The sequence below is a fragment of the Cetorhinus maximus genome, chromosome 12, assembly GCF_964194155.1.
Source record: "Cetorhinus maximus chromosome 12, sCetMax3.hap1.1, whole genome shotgun sequence".
Taxonomy (NCBI): domain Eukaryota; kingdom Metazoa; phylum Chordata; class Chondrichthyes; order Lamniformes; family Cetorhinidae; genus Cetorhinus; species Cetorhinus maximus.
This window is the reverse complement of record NC_135890.1, coordinates 40,876,454-40,899,498: the sequence shown is the minus strand read 5'-3', so window position 1 is coordinate 40,899,498 and position 23,045 is coordinate 40,876,454. Positions and strand designations below refer to the sequence as shown.

Here is a 23,045-nt window from a genome sequence, read left to right as displayed (position 1 = left end):
TTTGCCTAGATTATGTGCACATGTCTCTGGAGCTTGAATGGATCCCACTGACTCCAATGAGAGTACTACCACTGGGCAAGGTTGTCATTAAGGCCCAGAAACCCCTCAACACTACCTTCAGCCAACTATGAGCAAGTATAAGGTACTCCCTAAATAAAGAACATCTGACCTATGAATCATTGAAACTTCTCATGTTGAGCCATAATAGTGAAAACACATGATAAAATCTTGCACTCTGCAAAAAAAAACTGGTTGAAGAGCCATATATATTCAGCTGCTTCCCAGGATTAAAGATGAAGCGTATAACCTGCAGTAACCAGGCTAGCCAAAGCTACAGATCAATGATTAACTCTAACTTTATGACAATCTTCTTCATCACGTAGATGCTATATTTAGAATTAATCTCATTCCTAAGCTTTGATAATCACAAATGTAGCCAACTCCAACATAATGATTAACTGAAAACCCAACAAGATCTTTTCAATAATTATATTTAATATTTAAACACTAACGTTCTTGATGTTGAATATTGCTATCGATTGCCTACCAACACCATCTTAAAATGCTATAGTGGATCAATTGAAAGCACAAACTGAATATTAGCATAGTTGAAGATTTTTCAAACCCACCTCTAAACATGATTTAAAGCTCACTAAAAGGTGTACTTTTCTTAGTATATTGACAACAAATTTGGTTTTTAAGCATAAATACATAGGCCTTGAAACTTCTGAGGTTAAGAGGAGTGTATACACAAAGGGGACCAGGAATTTCAGGCAGAACCTATTCATCTGGGATTTCACTTCATTTCCAATGCTCTTTTAAATTATACTAAAGGGCAGTGGGTGGATCTCCATGTCAAGGAGAGTTTGCAGGCAACCTCAAGCAATTCAGCCCATTTCCCCTTTACAACACTTCAAGATAACTCACACCTTTATTACTGAAGACCAGCCAATCCTTCATTCTCTTCAACAATGCACATTGCTCGTTTTTAAAAAAGCGTGAAAATGCTTTTTTATTATTTAAAAAGCTGCTAGAGATTTTTTTTCTACTTCTAAACCATTTATAACTAAACATTAACATTTTTGCTCCTGTATAATTAATTATATTTTAGGTTAACTTTGAAGATAAGCTCTGCCAATGTGCTGGCCAACATTTATCCATAGAACCATAGAAAAGCTACCACAAAGGAAGAGGCCATTTAGCCCATCACATCTGCGCTGCCCGAGAAAGAAAATATAAAAAACTAGCTGTCCATCCTAACCCACCTTCCAGCACACAGCCCACACCTTGCACTTCAGGTGCAGATCCAGGTACCTTGTAAATGAGGTGGGGTTTCTCACTCCACCACCAAACCAGGCAGCGAATTCCAAACATCCACCACCCTCTGAGTGAAAAGGTTTTTCCTCATGTCCCCTCTAATCCTTCTACCAATCGCCTTAAATCTGTACCCCCTGGTAATTGACCTCTCTGCTAGGTGAAACAAGGCATCCCTGTCTACTCCATCTAGGTCCCTCATAGTCTTGTACACCTCAATCAGGTCATCCCTCAACCAACACCTAAAATAAATTATCTATCTGGTCATTTATTTCATTGCTGTTTGTGGGGCCATGCTGTGTAAAAAATGGTTGCTGTTCTTCCTACACTGCAACAGGCAACTGCATTTCAAAAGTACTTAACTGGCTGTAAAGAGCTTTAGGATGTCCTGAGATTGTGAAAAGCACTGCATCAATGCAAGTTCTTTCCTTCTTATTTCAGTGTCTTTCCTACTTTTAATTTTGATACTCAACACATTTGCTAACAAGTTTACTTCACAGAATATTGACATAAATGGCTGGTCTTCTCCTGCTTATACTGCACAACAGAGGCTGTGCCAGTTTTGAAAAATTAGCCAACAAATTACATGTACTCATCTGAAAGGGAAAAATTAGTGGTTGGTTTCACACAAGCACTGATTCATGAAGTGGACAGTATAACCATGCAGCGAAGTCCACCCTGGAATCATTTGCTTATTCTAGCTGCTCCATCCTCTCGCCCCTCTGCCACACCTGCGAACAATGCATCCCAGTTAGCGTTTTAATGAAAAGAATGCCCATGGCAAGGAGGCGACACATGAAGGCACGAGTAACAAAGCACCAGGAATTCAATACAGAGTGAACCTTCGAGCACGGTTCAACTGAATCACCCTCAGAATTTCTATAAATTAAACCTGATAAGGCCACTGGGTCTGAGAATATTCAGGCTACAATGACAGAATACTGAAAGAAAGGGGAATTCCAATAAAAGAATTTAAAAACTGGCATTTATGTCAGTGCCAGATTTACTTTGTAGGACATTCAAACTGGTTTCGACATAAAAAAAGTTGACTTTATTGTAAATTGACTCTAATTGGCACCAGCAGAGTGTTCATACTACTGTATTATCCTTTTACACAAGCCCAGACTGTAACAGAAGTAAACATTTGACCTAAAGACTAGAAAACAAAGAACTACTTTGTAAAATACAGTGTGGTTCTGGCAGTGTCATGTAATCATCCATTATATGTTCACTTATCTAAAAGGATGTTAAGACATTCCATACGTCTAGCATTATATCAGACTTTGTAACTCCACTACGGGTCTTCCAAGGGAGATTGACATTCCTCTTCTCATACCATAAAGGTGCATTGCATTTTATCATAATTGGTAAGAGGAAACTACGGGGTGGGGGGGGCACGTGGATTTTAACTTACTCCACCCCGCTGAAACTGAGCAGAGCAGGAGTTAAATCAAAGTGATCAACTTGCACCTCTTTTCGCCGACATGCTGCCATTTTAAAGTCGCGGAGCTGAGATGTTCCTCTGACTCAGGCAGAAGCCTCAAATTAATGCAAAACAGGATTCTATCACCCTGTACATCAAAACCATGTGAACTGACACTGTGGACACCTCCACACATCCAGAGAAGACACCAAAAGTTACATTGAAAATGTATTTTTCTGGAATCAGGAGTAGCCCCACAAAGTAAGTTTGGGCTGGTAGCACCCTGGGTTCCCCCATACCCGTATGCTCAGAGAAAGGTCGTGAACCACCACCACGCCACCTCCCCCTCACACCAAAAATTTAGCTTGCTGCCAACCAGGTGGGACAGATGTCACTTGACATTGTCCAGAACCAAACCCAGGAAGGCTGCCTCTGCACGTTTAAGTACTTAAGGTAAAAGCTTTATGCATAACATTATTTTTTGGTCAGCTAGTTGTCCAAGACGCATGGAAGTCTACCACCCATAGCTATCCTGCCTACTTGCAAGAAACAATTTTAAATAGTTAAGAACAACTTGCAATTAAATTGTCACTCAGTGGAAGTTGTGTATGTGTTGTGCAAATGCAATAACCCACTGTTCTTTTTGGGACCTTTGAAAGATGCACGATACTATAGTATGGAATACAAAAGATCACATCCGATGCTACTACAAGCTTCATTACATTTTCATGTAGGTCACATCAACTACTTGTTCAATCTCTGTCATCTGATCTAAATAAAAGTAACACAAAATAAAACCTGTGTATGTAATATGTTCTATATTTTGGCTCTTCTGACCTTCATTCTATTGTTACATGCTGTAATTGAACTGGTTCATCGATTACAGTCTTGGAAGTCACTGGCAAAAATGTATTGTATACATACTTAAAATCTCCTGAGCAACCTTGGAAATCTCACGACTTCCTTTAGTTCATATGCTGCGTTTCTGTTCGGTTGACGAATGTTTACACTGTTGTTCTTCCACTCCAATAATGCCATGTATAAGTCGTTTGTGTGTCCACAGGCCCACATGAAATTTCTGTTTAAAGCAAGAGATAAGAACGGAGGTACAACAAAAGACACAAATACATAATTTATAGTATTAGAGGTGAGGGGGTAGTGACTGTCTTTGACATCAAGGCCGCATATGACCAAGTGTGGCATCAAGGAGCCCGAGTAAAACTGGAGTCAATGGGAATCAGGGGGAAAACTCTCCACTGGTTGGAGTCATACCTAGTATAAAGGAAGATGGGTGTGGTTGTTGGAGGTCAATCATCTCAGTTCCAGGGCATCACTGCAGGAGTTCCTCAGGGTAGTGTTCCAAGCCCCGCCATCTTCAGCTGCTTCATCAATAACCTTCCTTCCATCATAAGGTCAGAAGTGGGGATGTTCGCTGACAATTGGCACAATGCTCAGCACCATTCGCGACTCCTCAGATACTGAAGTAGTCCATGTCCAAATGCGGCATGACCTCGACAATATCCAGGCTTGGGCTGACAAGTGGCAAATAACATTCATGCCACACAAGTGCCAGGCAATGACCATCTACAACAAGAGAGAATCTAACCATCATCCCTTGACATTCAATGGCATTACCATCCTTGAATCCCCCACTATCAACACCCTGGGGAGTTACCATTGACCAGAAACTGAACTGGACTAGCCATATAAATACTGTGGCTACAAGAGCAGGTCACAGGCTAGGAATCCTGTGGCAGGTAACTCACCTCCTGACTCCCCAAAGTCTGTCCACTACCTACAAGGTACAAGTCAGGAGTATGATGGAATACTCTCCAGTTGCCTTAATGACTGGAGCTCCAACAACATTCAAGAAGCTTGACACCATCCAGGACAAAGTAGCCCATTTGACTGGCACCCCATCCACAAATATTCACATCCTCCACCACCGACACACAGTAGCAGCAGTGTTTACCATCTACAAGACGCAATGCAAGAACTCACCAAGGCTCCTTCGACAGCACATTCCAAACCCATGACAGCTACCATCTAGAAGGACAAGGGCAGCAGACACATGGGAACACCACCACCTGGAAGTTTCCCTCCAAGCCACTCACCATCCTGATTTGGAAATATATCGCCGTTCCTTCACTGTTGCTGGGTAAAAATCCTGGAACTCCCTCCCTAACAGCACTGTGGGCGTACCTACACCACATGGACAGCAGCAGTTCAAGAAGGCAGCTCACCACCACCTTCTCAAGGACAATTAGGGATGTGCAATAAATGCTGGCCCAGCCAGCGACACCCACATCCCAAGAATGAATTAAAAAAGAGGAAGAATGGTTTGAATTTATTCCGAAGCATTTATCCTGCGGCAATCTGCCTATTGACTTCCCAAAGAAGAAATAAAAATGAAATTAGATTGCATTCTCAAACTGCAACCTTATAACAATTGGTATTTGGAAACAACACATGATAGAATGCCTAACTTTATTCGTGTCCTGTGGCTCAATTTGAAGTATGTGACTATGGATGTGCTGGTATGTTGAGGGGAAAATTTATACAGACAACAAGTAATCTATAAAATGATCATTCATTCTGAAATATTAAGAATGACAGCAAAAACATTAACTAGACCTTTTTCATATCTGCAGTGGGAAGGTGTTCAAAGGTAAGTAAATGTTATATCGATGGATCATCATGAGGCAGTTTGACTGTGGAATGACGACTTTTTTGTATGCAGAAATTTCAATTTATTTTAGATCAGTATAACCATTTCAGTGCATGGAACTTTGCATTTTACGTCATCCCTTCTATACAATTAAATGTACACCAAAAATCTGAAATTTTAATATACTCCCATGCAGAACATGCAGAGCCCAGGATGGACCATGATGCTTAGGGAAACTGTCGTGTTCATGTGGACTATAGTTCTACCTGACCTTTTGGGCTTGTAACTGTGAAAACTTTCAACCATATTGACCTCACAAAACTACAGTGTAACAGGGAACTTTGAGAGGAGGGAGTACACTGAAGTGTTTGGCAATGAAGCTGTTAAGACACAAATTCCAGGTGAATTAAGCAAATATACATCTTGGCTTAATGAGTTTGAATCAGCATAATTTCTCCTAAGCTTTATGTCTAAAAATATGTTCACTCCCTTAAAGGAGAAAACCATTTTTGTAGTGACAATATTTGTTTACAAGGTAGCACACTGCTTCTGCACTACAACTTCTTTTCTGCCAACATACTCAGTTTCGATAATTTGTATTATACCAGCACAAGAAACACAATTTTGATCTTCCCTTCACTGGAAATACTGATCAGAGTCACTCACATTCAAATTTCTGAGGGTCAGCCAATCCAGAATGCATCATAAGGGATGTATTACAAGGTTCTGACACTAGGTTGAATCAGTGTTCTGTAGCTATTAAGCCTGGTACTCTACATAACATAAAGCTTCTAATTTTCCAGAATTCAATCAGGTGCCAACAAAATCTTCTGTCAAGATCTACAGATAAACCTAGAGTGCACCTTACAATGATTCTTAGGGGAAGCATTCCACCATGTTCCAGCAGCTCGATGCATCAGTGAACAAAGAAATGAAGGCCAAATGATTGAAGTGAAGTGTAGTTGAAAGACTAATAAAACACACACCTTCACTGCCAGAATACACAGGCTCCGGAGGAAACTGTCCAAAGGACAAATGATGCACAGCTTCAAGAAGAAATGCTGCAAATCAATCATGCAAAGCACTGAAAATGATGTTTTTGGGGAGGGAAACAAGACTTGGCTTGACCAGGTAGCAGATAACAATGAGTTCAACAATTACCGTGCAGGCGTGGAGCACAATTTAAACAATGCTGACTTGTATGTTATATTCAATTTTGCAGAATCAGTGCTCTAAATTTTACCACTACTATTCTATCCGTTATACTTACTGGTGCAATTCTTGGGCTGCACTTCAAGCAGTTAGACTGGCTTCCTGATTCCCGAGTCTCTTGTAAATGATTTCCATTTTAATATTTGTATACACTCACTTTTGGACAATTACTAGTCAAGTCTTGTTACCCTGCTTTAGAACATAATCTTCAGTGCAGACAGTGGGCAAAAAAATATCTGATATATTCACAGATCTGTAAAAAAAAATTGAGATTTTTTTGTTTGCTTTTTGAAAAACGTAGGCTATCCTGTATTATCGCACTTTCCAAGCATTGTTAGATTACCATACAGACGCAATCATGCATACAAGTTACAGTCACAGTGGGGGAAAGCAAAGAAATGAGCAGCAAGTCTTCAGAATAGGGTACTGACACTAGGCTTTAAGGCTTTTGAGAGTGCCAGGCAAATACTGCAAATGCTGAAAATCTGTTCAGCACCCTTAATTTGATTTTAATTGACTACAAAATGAGAGAATGTGCCAGACTTCTCTTTTGATTCAGTGAATGCTGTGATTGACAAAAACAATTATGCTTTCAGTCGAGTCAAAGCAATTTTAAATTCTGCTTGTGCAATGTCTGGCAACTACTATAATGCAGCTGCTACAGCAATCCTGAATCAAGTATGCTACGTTGTTGACACGTCGTCCTATTACTTTAGTCGGTATACTGCACTAAACAAGGAATAACATAAATAAAGATTGTGCTGCAATGCCACTTTGTTGGCTTTGATTGAAGCTGGAGATATGACCATTTCATGCTACCATTGTTTAACTGTAGGATGAATCAATCACTCAATCAGGCCCTTAAAAATATATTAATCACCAAGCATCTCTGCCATAGAAGGTAAGCACAACCCAATGAAACATGCTAAAAAGAGCCTCTTCAAGTCTTTTTCAACCACTGTGAAAGCTAAGTTGTTGGCCATTTTATTTGTATTGAGATACAACTGCTTTTTCACTTCTAGGGAGACAGTTGTAGAATTTGTTCAACTAATCTGGAGGCCCTCGTGGTCTACACTGAACATCGGTTCTCTCTCCATTCTCCACAGTGAGCTTCTGGTCTCAGATGTAGTGACTGCATTGGCAACCGAGGAGGAAAATCCAGTGTCATGAATCTCATTGAGATTCCAAAATCCAAAATGGAATGAGGAGGAAAATAAATCTGACAAGAGCATCTGCTCAACTACATCCTTGATTTCAAATTCCTCCAACTATTGGGAAGACCAAAGCCAGGTCCATGCCACAAACTCCATTCCTTCACCACTGACTCCACCCTCTCCCTGGCAAGTGTCTACAGCTGAATTCGATTCCTCACACCTTCATATTTGGCCCCAAGATGAGCTTAAAACTACATATCCATGCCATCACTGACACTGACTATTTCCACCTCACTAGCATTGCCTGACTCTACCCTTGCCTCAGGTCATTGCTGCTGAAACCTTCATCCATGCTTTGATTACCTCTAGCCATGACTATTCCAATGTACTCCTAGCCAACCTCCTATCATTCATCTTCTATAAACTTAACCACATCTAAAACTCTGCTGCCTAATGCTAACTCTGTCATTCATCACCCCTGTGGCTCTCCGTTAAGCAATGCTTTGATTTTAAAATTCTCATCCTTACTTCCAAATCCCAACATGGGCTATCCCTTCCCTATCTTTGTAATCTCCTCCAGCCCTACAATCCATCGCCCCCTGCCATCCCCTCCAGATATCTGCACTGCTCCAACTCTGGCCTCTTGCCCCAATATGTCTTCAGCTGCCAAGGCCTGAAGCTCTGGAAGTCATATTCAAAACCTCTTCACCATCATCTAAGGGGCCTCTTAAAACTCAACTTCTTGATCAAGTGGCGCTCTATCTTAATATTTCTTGGGTGGCTCAGTGTCACATTTTGTTTGATAACACTTCTGCGAAGCACTTTGAGATGTATTGCTGTGTAAAGGCACTACATTAAAAATAATGTCATTATAATAGCAAATGGGAAGTAGGATCATTAAGGGTTTACTCTACTTTATCAGCAGCTCAATAACACTATTGAGGCACTTGAAAATATATTAATCGCCAAGCATTTCTTTCATAGAAGGTAACCACAAGACAATGAAATATAGCAGATAACATATCCTGATTTTCTTTTGCAAATATCAGTCCTTGGGCTCCTGAAGTTTTCCTATTGTCTACTTCAAATATGATCAGAGTACTGTAACCAGTGCTATACAGATGATACTTTAACCAAATTCAAGCCAAATTAAATGCATGTTGAGGCCAAAACAAATTTTGTTCCTCAGCATCATAGGTACTACTACTTTTTTGATCCTATCTGTCAAAATGGATTAGTGCATCCATTCTTCCTTATGACTGGGACAGTGTTGAACATGTTTTTGCAGTCAAGCGGAGAAATAACATATGGTCAATGACTTGTTAAACGCCTCTCTTGTATTCAAAGGAAACATAAGTTATATGAGCTGATATAAAATGCAAGCAGTATAAGAGTAAATAGAAAGACAGAATTCTAAAAGATTAAGAGTTGGAATTTAAGTTAAAATATTAAATATTATATTAAAGTATTAATCCAAGAAGATAACTAACTTACTTTTTTTTTAATATAGTGCATCCAGTATCTACAGTCAGTATGACAGAAGTACTTTTCTTGTCTGCTGTATGGCAGTGGTCTTTGTATGGCAAAATTGTGTAGGACAAAGCAAGCTACACTAAACTGGGATTTTGTCCAGACTATACTGTAGCAATCTGCTTGATTTGTCCAGGTATCTGAATTGTTTCCTGAGAATGCTCATACCGTATCATGCTCAACTAAGACCCTGGCAAAGCATGCACCACACTGTACCTCCTTATTGCTTTTGCAAATAACGTTGTGATAAAGGGGCATCTTCATAATGTTGGCACTCTGGACTGCCATGGGATGAAGGAATTGTTGGAGCTCCCAGAATAGCAGACAATCAGTTCCTCCAGTCACAAAGCAGCTCCAAACTCATGTTGTCACTCTTTCTGTTCATGAATGGATTAACATAGGGATGTGTCTGGTCACCAGTAGTCGCACTCTGAGCAATTCAAACATTCTTTCCTGCAACTCACTGTTTTCCAAAAGGAAACTGACAAATTCACCACTCAGGGGAAGCAATCTATTATTATGGTGCCAATCTACAGTAAAGGTCAGGAGATGGGAAACACCTGCAGTTGCCTTGAATGAACTTACCACATAAAAGGTGTCTTTGGACACGCCTGGATATGTTGACAAGCCACCATAAGGGTGTGTCTTCGTAAAGCCTCTAAAATGCCAACTCCCTCACCTGGCATTTCTGACTCTCTTCCTCCAAATGTTGGAAATAGAGATACGTTCAGGGCTCTCCTGAAATCAGCACAGTGACACCATCAGATGAGCAAATTGTACAAATATAATGATTCTTCAAGAAAGTTGAGGGAGGATTTCAAAAATTTTCATAACCCCTTAATCAAACAAATACCAAATAGAAGAGAAACAGCAATTTGCAAACAGAAAATCTAAAGCAACAATGTACCTTAGTTCTCAACTGAAGGTAACAGGTCCACCCAACATCATCAACTTGCATTTGCATAGTGCCATTAATGCTCAGAGCACCTCACAAAGGTGCAATATGAACATCAAGCTAAAGGAGGAGTTATTAGTAGGCATGATCAAAAGCTTTGTTGAAGCAATGGATCTTTAACAGATGTTGGTGGTGGTGAGGTGAAAGACCTTACGTAGGGAATTCTGGAAGGTGTGGTCCAGGCAGCTCAAGGTATAGCTGCTAGTAGTGAGGCAAAGGCAACTGCATGTGATGCACAAGAGGCCAGAGTTAGAACAATGGAGGATTCAGGGAAGGTTGCATGTCTAGAGGAGGTTGCAGAGGTCTGGGTGGACAAGGCTCTGGAAGGATTTGAATGTGATGATGAGAATTTTAAATTTAACATGTTGGCAGTTTCAGCAGTCAATGAAGGTCAGCCAGGACAGGGGTGATGGAAAGCAGGGACAAGTGTGAGGTCAGCCACAGGCAGTACATTTCAAATGGCCTGAATTTTACAGAGGATGGGCATCAGAATTGTTGGCTTGGATCTTTCGCGGGGCAGCAATCATTGTCGGATTGCCACTCCATTCAAACTATTCCCCACCTCAATTCTGCTCCACATTTTTTGCTAGGCTTTCCAATCTGGTTTCTCCAGAAATGCTGAGTGCAATATACCTTGAAGAACTCCATCAAAGTGCTGTAGCATCAAGGGAAGACACAACCCCTCTTTAAGGACACTAGTTGCCATATGGTAAGTTTAAATGACGTTGGCAAATGTTGGTAGGTGGCCAGGTGGTGGGCAGCCAGTTGCATTGGGTGGTCAGGGGCTAGTTAGGGGTCAGTGGGTAGTCAGGGGATTGGGGGGCAAGTCAGGGGGGTCAGTGTGAAGGATTGCAGGGTCAGTTCTGTAGTTACCCAAGAGTTAGACTAGGATTTTTCCATCTAACATTTCTTGGGTAACTATTCAGCTAAGTACCACAGAACTGTCCAAAGTCTCCAACTCTAACTCGGAGTCAGAGACATTCACAGAGGGCCCTGGGAAGCTGGGAAATTGCCCATAGGGTCCTGATACGCATCATGGGTCATACGTCCAGTCTCCGATGATCCAGAGTAACATTCTTGCCACAGAAGTCCAAGGTAATAACCATCACCAACACGAGAGAATCTAACCATCTCTCCTTGACATTCAAAGGCATTACCATTGCTGAATCCCCCATTATCAACAACCTGTGAGTTACCATTGACCAGAAACTGACCTGGACGAGCCAAATTAGTACTGTGGCTACAGGTCAGAGGCTGGGAATTCTGCACCAAGTAACTTACCACCTAACTCCCCAGCACCCATTCACCATCTACATGGCACAAGTCAGGAGTGAGATGGAAAACTCTCCGCTTGCCTGGATGAGTGCAGCTCCAACAACACTCAAGAAGCTCAACACCATCCAGGACAAAACAGTCTGCTTGACTGGCACCTCATCGACAAACATTCACTTCCTCCACCACCAACGCACAGTAGAAACAGTAACCACCATCTACAAGGTGCATTGCAGGGACTCATCAACGCTCCTAAGGCAGCACCTTCCAAAGCCACAACCGCTACCATCTAGAAGGACAAGGGCAGCAGGTACATGGGAACACCACCACCTGGAAGTTCCCCTCCAAGCCACTCACCATCCTGACTTGGAAATATATTGCCGTTCCTTCACTGTTGCTGGACCAAAATCCTGGAACTCCCTTCCTAACAGCCCTGTGGGTGTACCTGTACCACATGGGCTGCAGCGGTTCAAGAAGGCAGCTCAGCACCACCTTCTCAAGGGCAATTAGGGATGGGCAATAAATGCTAGCCCAGCCAGCGAAGCCCACAAATGAACAAATTTTAAAAAGCAAGATCTGGGCTGTTGAGTCTGGAAATAACAAAGGTTTCAGCAGAAGATGGATTGAGTGACAGGTGGAAGCAAATGATTTATGATGGTGGAGATGAGAAATTAATCTTGGGGTCAAATTTTGGTTCAGCCTGAGTGTGTTGCTTGGGACGGGGAGGGTGTTGGTGGAAACAATACAAATTTGAGACAAGGAACAAAGAGGTGAAGTTTCACTTTTGCCAGAGGGCAGAAAAGAGGCTGTAAAGAATCAACCACCCATTTTACACTCACGCAACCTTTGTTTGCTACTTGACAATTCTGTTATATGTGCCAGGGGCTTATAGGTCTGAATTCTCATGGAGTGCAGTGTATACACCTAGTCATCATGAACAAATGGTCCAGGTTATGGAGGAGAATTGCTGACTGAAACTTTTGTTTGGAAACAAATGCTGTAAATTGAATTATTGTAATATAGCAAAATCTGATGCCTGGGCTCTTACTTCAGTTTAGAATCACTTCTTAATGAAATTCTTTTTTAAGTTTTCATTTCAAAAACATGTATTCTGCAGTGTGGTGTTTACCATAATTCAGAGCTCAGGAGTGTAGTGATGGCTCATTATTTTCAATTCATGCTTCAATGGTAAAAAGATTTATTAGTTTACTGTTCACCCTATGTCCCTCTATGTCATTTATTTGGTATGTAAGATAATGCTAGGCTGTTAAAGAGCAAAGGGTTATCTATAAGTGGACTTTTGTGTTAGACATGAGTAAAATGAACTGTAACAAACACCAGTGATATGCAGGTTTTCCAGCATTGTACTCAAATGTCAACTTAGATCATAGACTGAAATCCAGCTATGGGCCTCAAACACACAATCTCCTGACCAGAGGTGAAATTGACACCAACTAACCCAATTCAGAATAATTTTATTACAAATCACTGGTCGTAATTTGCACTTTTTCACTCTGGTTCTTTATTCTCATCTTCTTGTGTCTGTGCTTGTTGAGATATGGGGTGTCCAAGATTATTTCCAGCATATATTTGGCGGTCATGTGTGGTACTCTTGTATCTTTCTTAGATGGTAATGATACCTCAACAACTGTCTAACTATTAGCAACTTCAGGTAAAAGCAAAATACTGCAGATGCTGGAAACCTGAAGTAAAAACAAGAAATGCTGGAAAAACTCAGATCTGGCAGCATCTGTAGAGAGAGAAACAGAGTAAACGTTTCCAGTCAATATGACCCTCCTTCACTCTGTTTCTCTCTCCACAGATGCTGCCAGACCTGCTGTGTTTTTCCAGCAACTTCATAAAACCTGATGTCTGCTTTCTTCCACTGTCCGATGACTCATTGAACACTCCCATCGTATTTTCTTCAACCAAAGATGAAAGATTGAAAATAATAACTAATAACCGGCCGGTCTGTGCTCATTTTGAAATTTTGGTGCATGTTTTTATCATTTCAGCTCAGAGCAAATTGTCTCTGGCAGGTAACTGTATTGTTCAAGTGCACCAGCTCTGCACTAGACTCTTCTCCTATCCTACAGGCTGTTAGAGTCCTCTTACAGATCTTCAAACCTCCAATTTCACTGCTTCAATCTCTCATTCTGCATTTCAATAAACAAGTGAAGCATCATGGCGAAATTTCACTTTAGTAAACTTTTGAATTCCTCAAGAGTGAAGTGTAGACCGCTATCTAAAAAAAAAATCAGGTATTCCATGTTTTGAAAATTGACCTCCAGGTTTTCAAGAATAATCTTTTCACCAGTGCTGTTCAAGTATCCAAATTCCCTTCAGTGATCAGGAAAGCATTACCGTCAAAAACAAAACACATCACAGGCAACTCAATACTTTATGGAGGCATCAGCATGTCCTTCCTGTGTTTAGTTCTTAGGGTGAAAAATTCATTTGTCCCAATTTTTGGGGGCGACAATTTACAATGTGCCTGCTCCCATTCTTTTTGAGGTGGGTAAAACACACAATTTTCCAAACTCATCTGAATGATTTCAGTGCAAATTGGTGCACATACAACACTGCTCTCATCATCTCAATAATGCCAGCAAGCTCTGCACACAGCAGGAAGCCCTGGCAGTGTTCTTGCAGGCCACATGGCATTGGCTGCATTTAAAGGGAAGCTGCACAAAAAGGTTACTGCAATGGCAATTCTTGCAAAGTAAACAACAGGGCACACAGAAGGATCCAGGCTGTCAGATGCAGTGCTGGAGGAATTAGTGCTAGAGGTGGGCAAGAGGGGCTTCATGAAGGAAGGGGTGGGCGGCAGACCCTCGAGGACCACCCTCAGAAGGGAGTGAGAGCAGGTGGCTAAGAAGGTCAACTCCCAAAGTCAGGACCTGAGGACATGGCAGCAAGTGCCGTAAGAGGTCTAATGGCATCTCAGGAGTGGTCAATGACAGTGAATCCATCTTTGAATCACATCCCAACCCACCACAACACTAGCCTCTCATGCTGCTCAATGCACCATACCCCACCACTCACCCAGCTGTATTCCCTGGTACTCAGAATAAATGCATAACATCCAAAGACTCCACCTCCCAATGCTGCCAGCCCCACACCAACCTCTCATTGCCTTGACATACATCCAACTATTCAGCTGTGGCAGGCACATCACCCAAATGCAGTGCTATATAATTGCTAGCATTTTGCCCTCTCTTGTAGAACAAGGTGGCACACAATAGAAGGAAGCAGAGCTGAAGGAGTAGGGAACAAGAATTACTGCATTTCGTGAGCCCTGCAGAGCAATGACTCTCAACATTACAGAGCCGCTGCAATCGGACCTGCAGCATATGACATTGCTGAGAGCATTGATGGTGACAGCATCTACCTGACTACGCCCCTGCTCAATGAACCCCTTACTTCCCAGCCCAACTATCTTCCCTCACACCAACTTTCCCCTTCTTAGTTCCTACTTTTAGACACCCAAGAACTGCCAAATGTCCAGCCACAGGAACCCCAGGAGAAAAAGAGCAACATCACAAGACGCATGGGAGGACTGGTCACTTGATCTGACCCTCTTAGCCACCAGCGCAGGCACTGGTGCAGCACATAACTTGGAAGGAAGCATCAAGTTAGGGTTAGCACATGCTGAGCAGAAATGGGCTGCAACCTGGCCAGGGTAAAAAAAATGGTTTATTTGCTAGCTTAGCCAAGGTCGAGATGGCAGAGAAATACAGATGTAAAGGGCCAGACGAAAATCTTGATGGAGCAGCATGGAGGAAAGAACTGACTGGACATGCACATCAAAACGTTGGGTATATTGTCTGGCCTGCCGGGTAAAATCCCGTCATCATCAAGAAGCACGGAGGATTCCAGCTCCGGTTTGGAAAAGACAATGGTGTGAAGCTTGCCCTCTCTGCAGCCTCTGCTCCATCTTCCTGCCATGCTGCAGACGTAATTCCACTGCTGCCCCATACCTGTGCAACTTTTGTGTGCAGAGGCCACCCGCCCTGTGAGGGTGCAGCAACATTCTCTGGCAAACGCAGGAACTCATCAGAACTATGCTTCAGGCATTTTCTAACAGAAGTAGTTCTAAAGATTTACTCACTTGCCTGCAATCAGGGTGCCTGCCCTTTTAAATAACATTACGGTAGGGCTCATGTTGTTGTTTAATGCTCCTTTTTTCAAGAGCGGACAAAACAGGTGCTGCCAGAACTGGTGTTGTCCAAATTTGGAATTCTGGCATCGCATCAGTCAGTTGGACTGCGTGCTGTCAGAAAAGCACCAAGTCAATGTGTTCAGGCACACACAGGGTGCTAAGCAACTGAATCTCATGTCCCTAGTGTTCAAACATTACAAGTTGAAATCAATTTACAATGTTTAATGTACTTGTACCCACATTTCTGTGTGCATTTTTTTAAAACACAGTAAAGCAGCACAAGCATGGTCTTTCATTTCTGCATTCATTCTCAAGTCATCAAAAGATGTATGATGCCCCTTCAAAACGTCTTCAGGACAAATGTTTGTTTTTCGCTAAACAGGATATAATACCGTGCAATGAGTCAACCTCTTAAAATTCAAGAACGGAACTGCAATTTCTTTCTTGCTCTGTGGCAAAACACTCGAGATGAGCTTCCTTAGAAACTGAAGGCTTTCATCTCTTCTAGCATGTGAAACAATATCCTACAGTTATAGTTTTGCAATAGGTCAGTCTTCTGTCATGTTAACTGTTTCCAACTACTGTCACTCATCCTTGGTACTACAATGCTTTTCTTAAGATGCCAGCAGGTACTGGTGCTGGCAGCTGCTGCTACACTGTGATCTTAAATCAGTATCATTTTGATGGACTGCTGTTTCACCTTCTGCTTTCCAGTGTGAATTGTGTTCGAGTTTATGATGCTTTCATGAGTCATTTGGCGAGCTCTGCAGTCATCATAGAATCATGGAATTTTACAGCAAAATAGATCACCTTTCATCAGCTAATAACAGTGTTGGTGCTTTGAGGCAGCTATCAGCTTAGTGCCACTCACCTGCCCTTTTCCCTTTTACTTTCAAATACTTTCACACTTCCTAATAAAATCCATTTTTTAGTTGTTTCTACAACTATTTCAGGTAGGACATTTCAAGTTCAAGCAACTCTCTACATAGAAAACATTCTCCCCTCTTCATTCCTTTGATAGTATCTCCAAATTTGTTGCCCTCTGGTTACTGATTCACTACACAATAGAAATCATTTTATTGCATTTACTTTATCAAAACCTTTCATACTTTTGAGCATCTCTATTCAACCCCTTCTTATAAAAAGAACAACAGTTTCCCTAGTGTCTCAGCACAGCTAATGTCTGGCTGTATTGTCACTTGATGGCCTCATCCTTCCCAAAATAAGCCACCCAACTTGGATAACATTTTCTAAATGTAGTCTAACCAATGTTTGTACAGGTTAGCACTTCCTCTTTGCCTTTTTGTTCTCTGCCCCTATTTATAAAACACTATTTTCCTATTTTTTCTTTTTAAAAACAACTTCATAATATGTTTTCTTGTATTTTATATTGTTATGAACCTGGTTATTACAGACTTACTGATTCAGAAACCTGCGAGAGCGAGAGTGGGCGAGCGAGCCTGGATATTTGGATGTTATTGTCACGAAAGTATAATAATTCTTATAATATTATGATTTATCGTAAAAGTAAATTAATACTGGGGTTTGGATAGTGTGTGTGTGTGTGTGTGTGTGTGTGTGTGTGCGCGCGCGCGCGAGTGAGTGATTTAATTGAATTGGAGACAGCTGATCTGGAGGTTTTGACTCATTAACAGAAACTAGGTTTGAAATACTAAATATTTAAACGTGGCTAAAGTTTTAGAATGTGAGATGAGGAGAATTTTCATTTTTAAGTAAATGATAGCAGTTTGAATTTCAAAGAGATGGTAGGATGATATACAAGTCAGAGAAGCTAGGCCAAGCAGTGTGTTTCTTTTCCCCAAAGGTTACTGATAATATGAGCACCATGCAATGTTTTATATTATGAGAAAAGTAAAATTCCAGAGACATATGGGAACAATAGAATTTGCGTTCAAAGGGAGAAACATGTACAAAGGGAAATTAACTATATGTCAGGGAGGGCATTGTAAGATCTAGCAGAAATGTGAAACACCTCCAGTATTTGTGCAGTATCTCCCGCCCCCACCCCGGTAGCACTGAGCTTTTCAGCACACCTTTCATACTGGCTGGTCATTAATTGGTCAGCCAGCGTGAATTCGCGATCGGGGGCTGATCGCAGGTGGCGGACGTTTTCCCGGCCGCTCCCGGACCCGCCCGCCACGCCCACCGGATGACCTAAAATTCAGCCCATTGTTACAAATTTCAGGTCTGTACTCGATATTCTCATGTTCAGCCACCCTCATCAACTGGATACTATAATCTTGTCTGCCCCCAAAGAGGTTTTTCCCGCTATTTTCTGGAAGATGGACTAACATGCTTTAGTGAATGAGGCCAACTGCAAACCAAGAAACTGGTAGGTCTTACAAGTAATATATGTTTGAACAGAATACAGCGTTCATTGAAATTCAATCGATTCTTATTCATTTCATAATCTTGGGGGGAAAACATTACGTAAATTTAACTGGACACAGGCCTATCTTCACTTTCACAGGTCTGTATTCACTGAACTGACTGGTTTTATCCTTAGGGCAAAATCGCATATAAGGCCATTCCAAAGTTATACACTTCAAAAATCACTGGACAGAAGGAACAAAGACTATTGTCTCAAATTGTTTTAGCATACAAATAGCACAATACTACCAGCCACTTTATCTAGCCTGACTGCTGCCTTGAATACATTTTTCCAGATAGCTTCTTTCTTGTGTGGATTTAACCCTTGTGCATTGAATTTAATTGGCAACATCTTGATATAAATTAACCCAAGATTCCAATGTCAATTTGTGAAATCTCAAAAACTTGGCGTACTCACTGTACAATATATTGTTGTATATTTTTTGTACATATTAAAAATTCAGGATCAACTGAATTAGAAATACAAAATGAAAAACTGCTACACATACTGTACGTGGTTAATTTCATTTGCGCATGCTTTTGCCAAAGTGCATATTATCGGGGGAGAAGAACAATGAAACATCTATCATGCATTTAAAATTATTTGTCCAAATGAAACAAGGAAAAGTGCCAGGGCTGTTTGTCCAAATCAATTGTTAGATGTTAGACTTTCCAATGTCACCAGCTACAAGTATTAAAATCTTTAGTTATTGTGGACAGTAAACTTGGCAATTACATCTAAGCACACAAAAGCTATCCTGCAATAATATATGGGATAAATATGTCCAAAGTTAATCTAATGTAGTTTGAGCACTCAAAATAAATTTGGTACTGAAAGACACACTAGTCCTGCCTCCACAAGATTTCAGGCTAAAACAATACTAATGTGACCTTCTGATGTAGTGAGCAAGGCTTCTCGCACAGCTTGAATTTAAAACCTTTGTGAGCTTATCAGAGAAGCCTAGCATTGCATATTCAACCTGGAAATGGATCAAGTTGTCTGTCTGGCTCACAAAATAAATATATCATCAGGAGGCAGAACATTCTCTTCACTTTGGAATCTCCCACTTTGTTGTCTCCCATACATCTTAAAGTTAGATAACATTGTCAGAAACTGGAAAAACATCAACAACATGCATTTCCCACTGTCTTATGCAAATAAACAGGGTGCAGGATGCTGGAAATCCAAAACAAAAATAAAAATACCTGGAAAAACTCAGCAGCTCTGACAGCATCCGCGGAGAGGAACACAGTTAACGTTTCAAGTCTGTATTACTCTTCAACAGGGTGCACGATTGTTCATACAATGGGCGTGACAAGTTATCATTCAGTGAAACCACAAAGCTTTGTGAATACTGCCTACGTATTTCTATAAAGTGCTGGCTGTGAAAATTTTGCACCTCAAAATATTTCTACCGAAATTTATTTTGTAATCATCATTACAATTGTAAAATATATTATTCCAATTGATGCAGCTATTGTGTATTTACATAGTAATCAATTGCCTTGGAACTTGTTATTGCATACATTACAATTAATTCCATAACATTTGATATTGCTTTTATCTCATCCCACACACATACAGAAAGCTTGAATCTGCAAGTATCTCATGTGGTCTCCGAAATAAGGTGGGAATATTTCTGGTAGCAAGGTAGACTAACAACTGACCAAAAAAAAACTATTTAACAAGAACTGTGGTGTTAAGATGGTTGATATGCTCCGCAAGCCTCATTAACAGGAGTGCGCCAGATAATGGATGATAGCTAATGGATACAATTATGGATTCCAGAAATGCAAAACATCTTATAATGCTCTTGAGTACAATTCTAGGCCAAAGTTTTCCCTTTGTAATTGAAGCAAGATGGGTATTTTTTCCCCAATGGATAAGCTCATTGCTGAAATCTAACTCTTCAGCAGTCCATTGTCACTGCAATGATTTATGAGAATCCTTAATTGAACTATTCTTGAAAATGGAGTTTAGAAGGATGAGGGGGGATCTGATTGAAACTTACAGAATACTGAAAGGCCTGGATAGAGTGGACATGGGGAAGATGTTTCCATTAGCAGGAGAGACTAGGACCCGAGGGCACAGCCTCAGAGTAAAGGGAAGACCTTTTAGAACAGAGATGAGGAGAAACTTCTTTAGCCAGAGAGTGGTGAATCTATGGAATTCATTGCCACAGAAGGCTGTGGAGGCCAGGCCATTGAGTGTATTTAAGACCGAGATAGATAGGTTCTTGATTGGTAAGGGGATCAAAGGTTACGGGGAGAAGGCGGGAGAATGGGGTTGAGAAACTTATCAGCCATGATTGAATGGCAGAGCAGACTCGATGGGCCGATTGGCCTAATTTCTGCTCCTATGTCTAATGGTCTTATGGTCTAATATGTCAAAAGAGAACATGTTCGTGGGTCATCAATGCTGTTTTTAAGACATTTATATAGAAGTGTTGCAATTACTCATGTTTTTGTAAAAAGTCTGACCATCATTTTTGATCCCTTTCAAAATGAAAAAGGACTGACATCAAGTTCCAGAAATAAAAGATAAACACTACTATACTGTGACAGAAGCAAGGTAATCTTAAAGCATACAGCAAAACCTATATAAAGAGATACTCCCAAAAAAGATACTTATTGAGAAATCCAAATAACTACATGGTAAGAGGAACTCTGAAACCAAGGGCACTTGCAAATTATGACCTCTGGGCTGCCTACAAGGGATCAAACACTTTTGCAACTTAAAGCATGTGACTTGCAGGTCAGCGTGAGGTGGCTGTCAACGTTGGAAAGCAGTGGGTTTTATGAAAGAAATGCCGTTTGTGGAATGGGAAGCTCTTTACCCAGCCTCCATAGCAGCAGAGAAACCATTCTATCGCTGGGATTGAATGCGTGCACAGCTCTATTCTAGGAATGGAGCAATTTCTCTGCTACTAAGAAGGCTAGATAAAGAACTCCCCATTCGACAAAAGTCATTGGCTTTCACAAAACCAGCTGCTATCTCACGTTAGCATGCATGCACTGACCTCAACAGCCCCACACATCAAGGAAAGTGTATGTGAATTGTGAGAGGGGCTATTCTTTTCTGCCCTACTGCTGTAAAAATACTTTCCCCCTGACCCTGCCATAGCCTTTCCCTCCCCTGCTGATGCTGAGTCCACTTCTTTGAGGAGTGCAGGTGGATGTTCTCCCTTTGCTGCTCTTTAGGATGATGGACAGGCCTGTGAATCCCAGTTATCAGTCTTCCTGCAGACTCATTACTCAACCAGAGAACTACAGTTTCACTCTTACACATTATGTGGCCCCTGTGTTTTCCCTCCCACGTGCTCTCAATCTGTTCCTAAGACTTGCTTTTGGAAGCTTCAATGTACTGTCACATTTCCCCTTTCCTTTTTGTCCTGTGCCTGCCCTAGTCCTGTAAGCAGAAATTCCAGTTCCAATGAGTCACATTGGACTCAACGCCTTAACTCTGTTCCTCTCTCAACGGATGTTGCCAGGCCTGGTGAGTTATTCCAGCATTTACTGTTTTTATTTTATATTAATAAGTGAATAGAGTTGGTGTGAGAGAGGGAGGTTTTTAGTATTATTGCAGCTGATTAGGTGCTGATTAAAATGTTAGCTGGTTTTTCGAGATTGTTAGGAAAAATTTCAGAGTACATATAATGGCCATTTTGAAATTAAAGACACCTACAAAGAAGAGTCAACTGATTACAGTTTCCAAAGTGCCTCGAACTTATCGTAGCCAGCTTTAACTGTAACAAAACAAATACTCGGGCTACAACCTCTGGGGATAAAAGCCAACATACAGGCTTTCAATGTACAATATACATGCACCCGGAATTCTAAAATATGTTCAAATTGCTCACAATGTTTCGAGTTCAGCCCCAAATTAAACTAAGAATTATTATGCAGCTGTATAGAATTGAGCAGTAGGTGTTTGTTTTTTAAATATTACATTTTCTTCCTGTAATGATCGAGTTGATCATTGTTCAGGTACAAATTTCCCAAGGTATCTCTGGTATTGAATCCATCAATCACCCAGGGAAGCTCTCCCACAAGTTGCAGTTTTGACTCATCATTAGATTTTGATAATGCTATGGTCTAGAAATAAACAGGGCAATGCTACCTCCCAGTAATTTTATATAAATTTATAAAGATTACACAGTTGTAACTTTTGAGTGATGAACTAATAGATGGTATTGCTAGCGTATATTGCAGACACGCAGGCGCACATCCACACAGACATGGATAAACGAAGTGGAAAGGACTATCTGCAATAAAATCTCATTCTCTGGTTCACTGGTAATAAAACTGAACTTTGCTCTTGCAATTTCTAAAATGAGATTTTCTTACAATAGAAAGAAGTATGATTACATGCTTGATCAACTCAAAAAAAAGGTTTTTATCTTTTTGTTTCAAACCATGTTTTTCAATTTCAACATAAACCTACATGGAAACTGTACACGTTAAACACAGAATTATTCAATATGTTCAAGCACTTCACCCTTAAAAGATAGAAATAAAATTATTTTGTCTACCAACCTTTACCCTGAAATCTAGTGTTTCGGGATGTTACAATTGTCAGAAAATACCATTTGCTCAACAGCTCATTAAAGATTGCCAAACTGTGGTAATCAAAGTATTCTCATGTATTTATACTTTCCTTTTTCTTTAAACAGTGCAGTGTTAACTGATTTAGATATCCTATGTAAGCACGTTATGTAATAATTCTATAATACTTTATACAGTACCAAAAATTTAATGAACTTTGACACTAAAACAGCAGCAATTTTAGTCAAGGCACTAACTCAACTAGTACTAAACCTTAATGTTAAAGTCAACTACAATAACTTTCTTTTGATTTATTAATATACTATTACATCAAAACCACTTAGGAGTTTTCACAACTGAATATGGAGCGACTGATCAAGTTTGAATGGGATAGTGTCAAAATGGCAAGTACAATTATA

At 40.7% G+C, this 23,045-nt stretch overlaps 1 protein-coding gene across 1 annotated transcript in view; it reads right to left on the bottom strand.

Annotated features, from left to right (window-relative positions):
* The window catches only part of anks1b (ankyrin repeat and sterile alpha motif domain containing 1B), an 809,329-nt gene that overhangs the window by 649,612 nt on the left and 136,672 nt on the right, over nt 1-23,045 (bottom strand). The window lies entirely within an intron of this gene.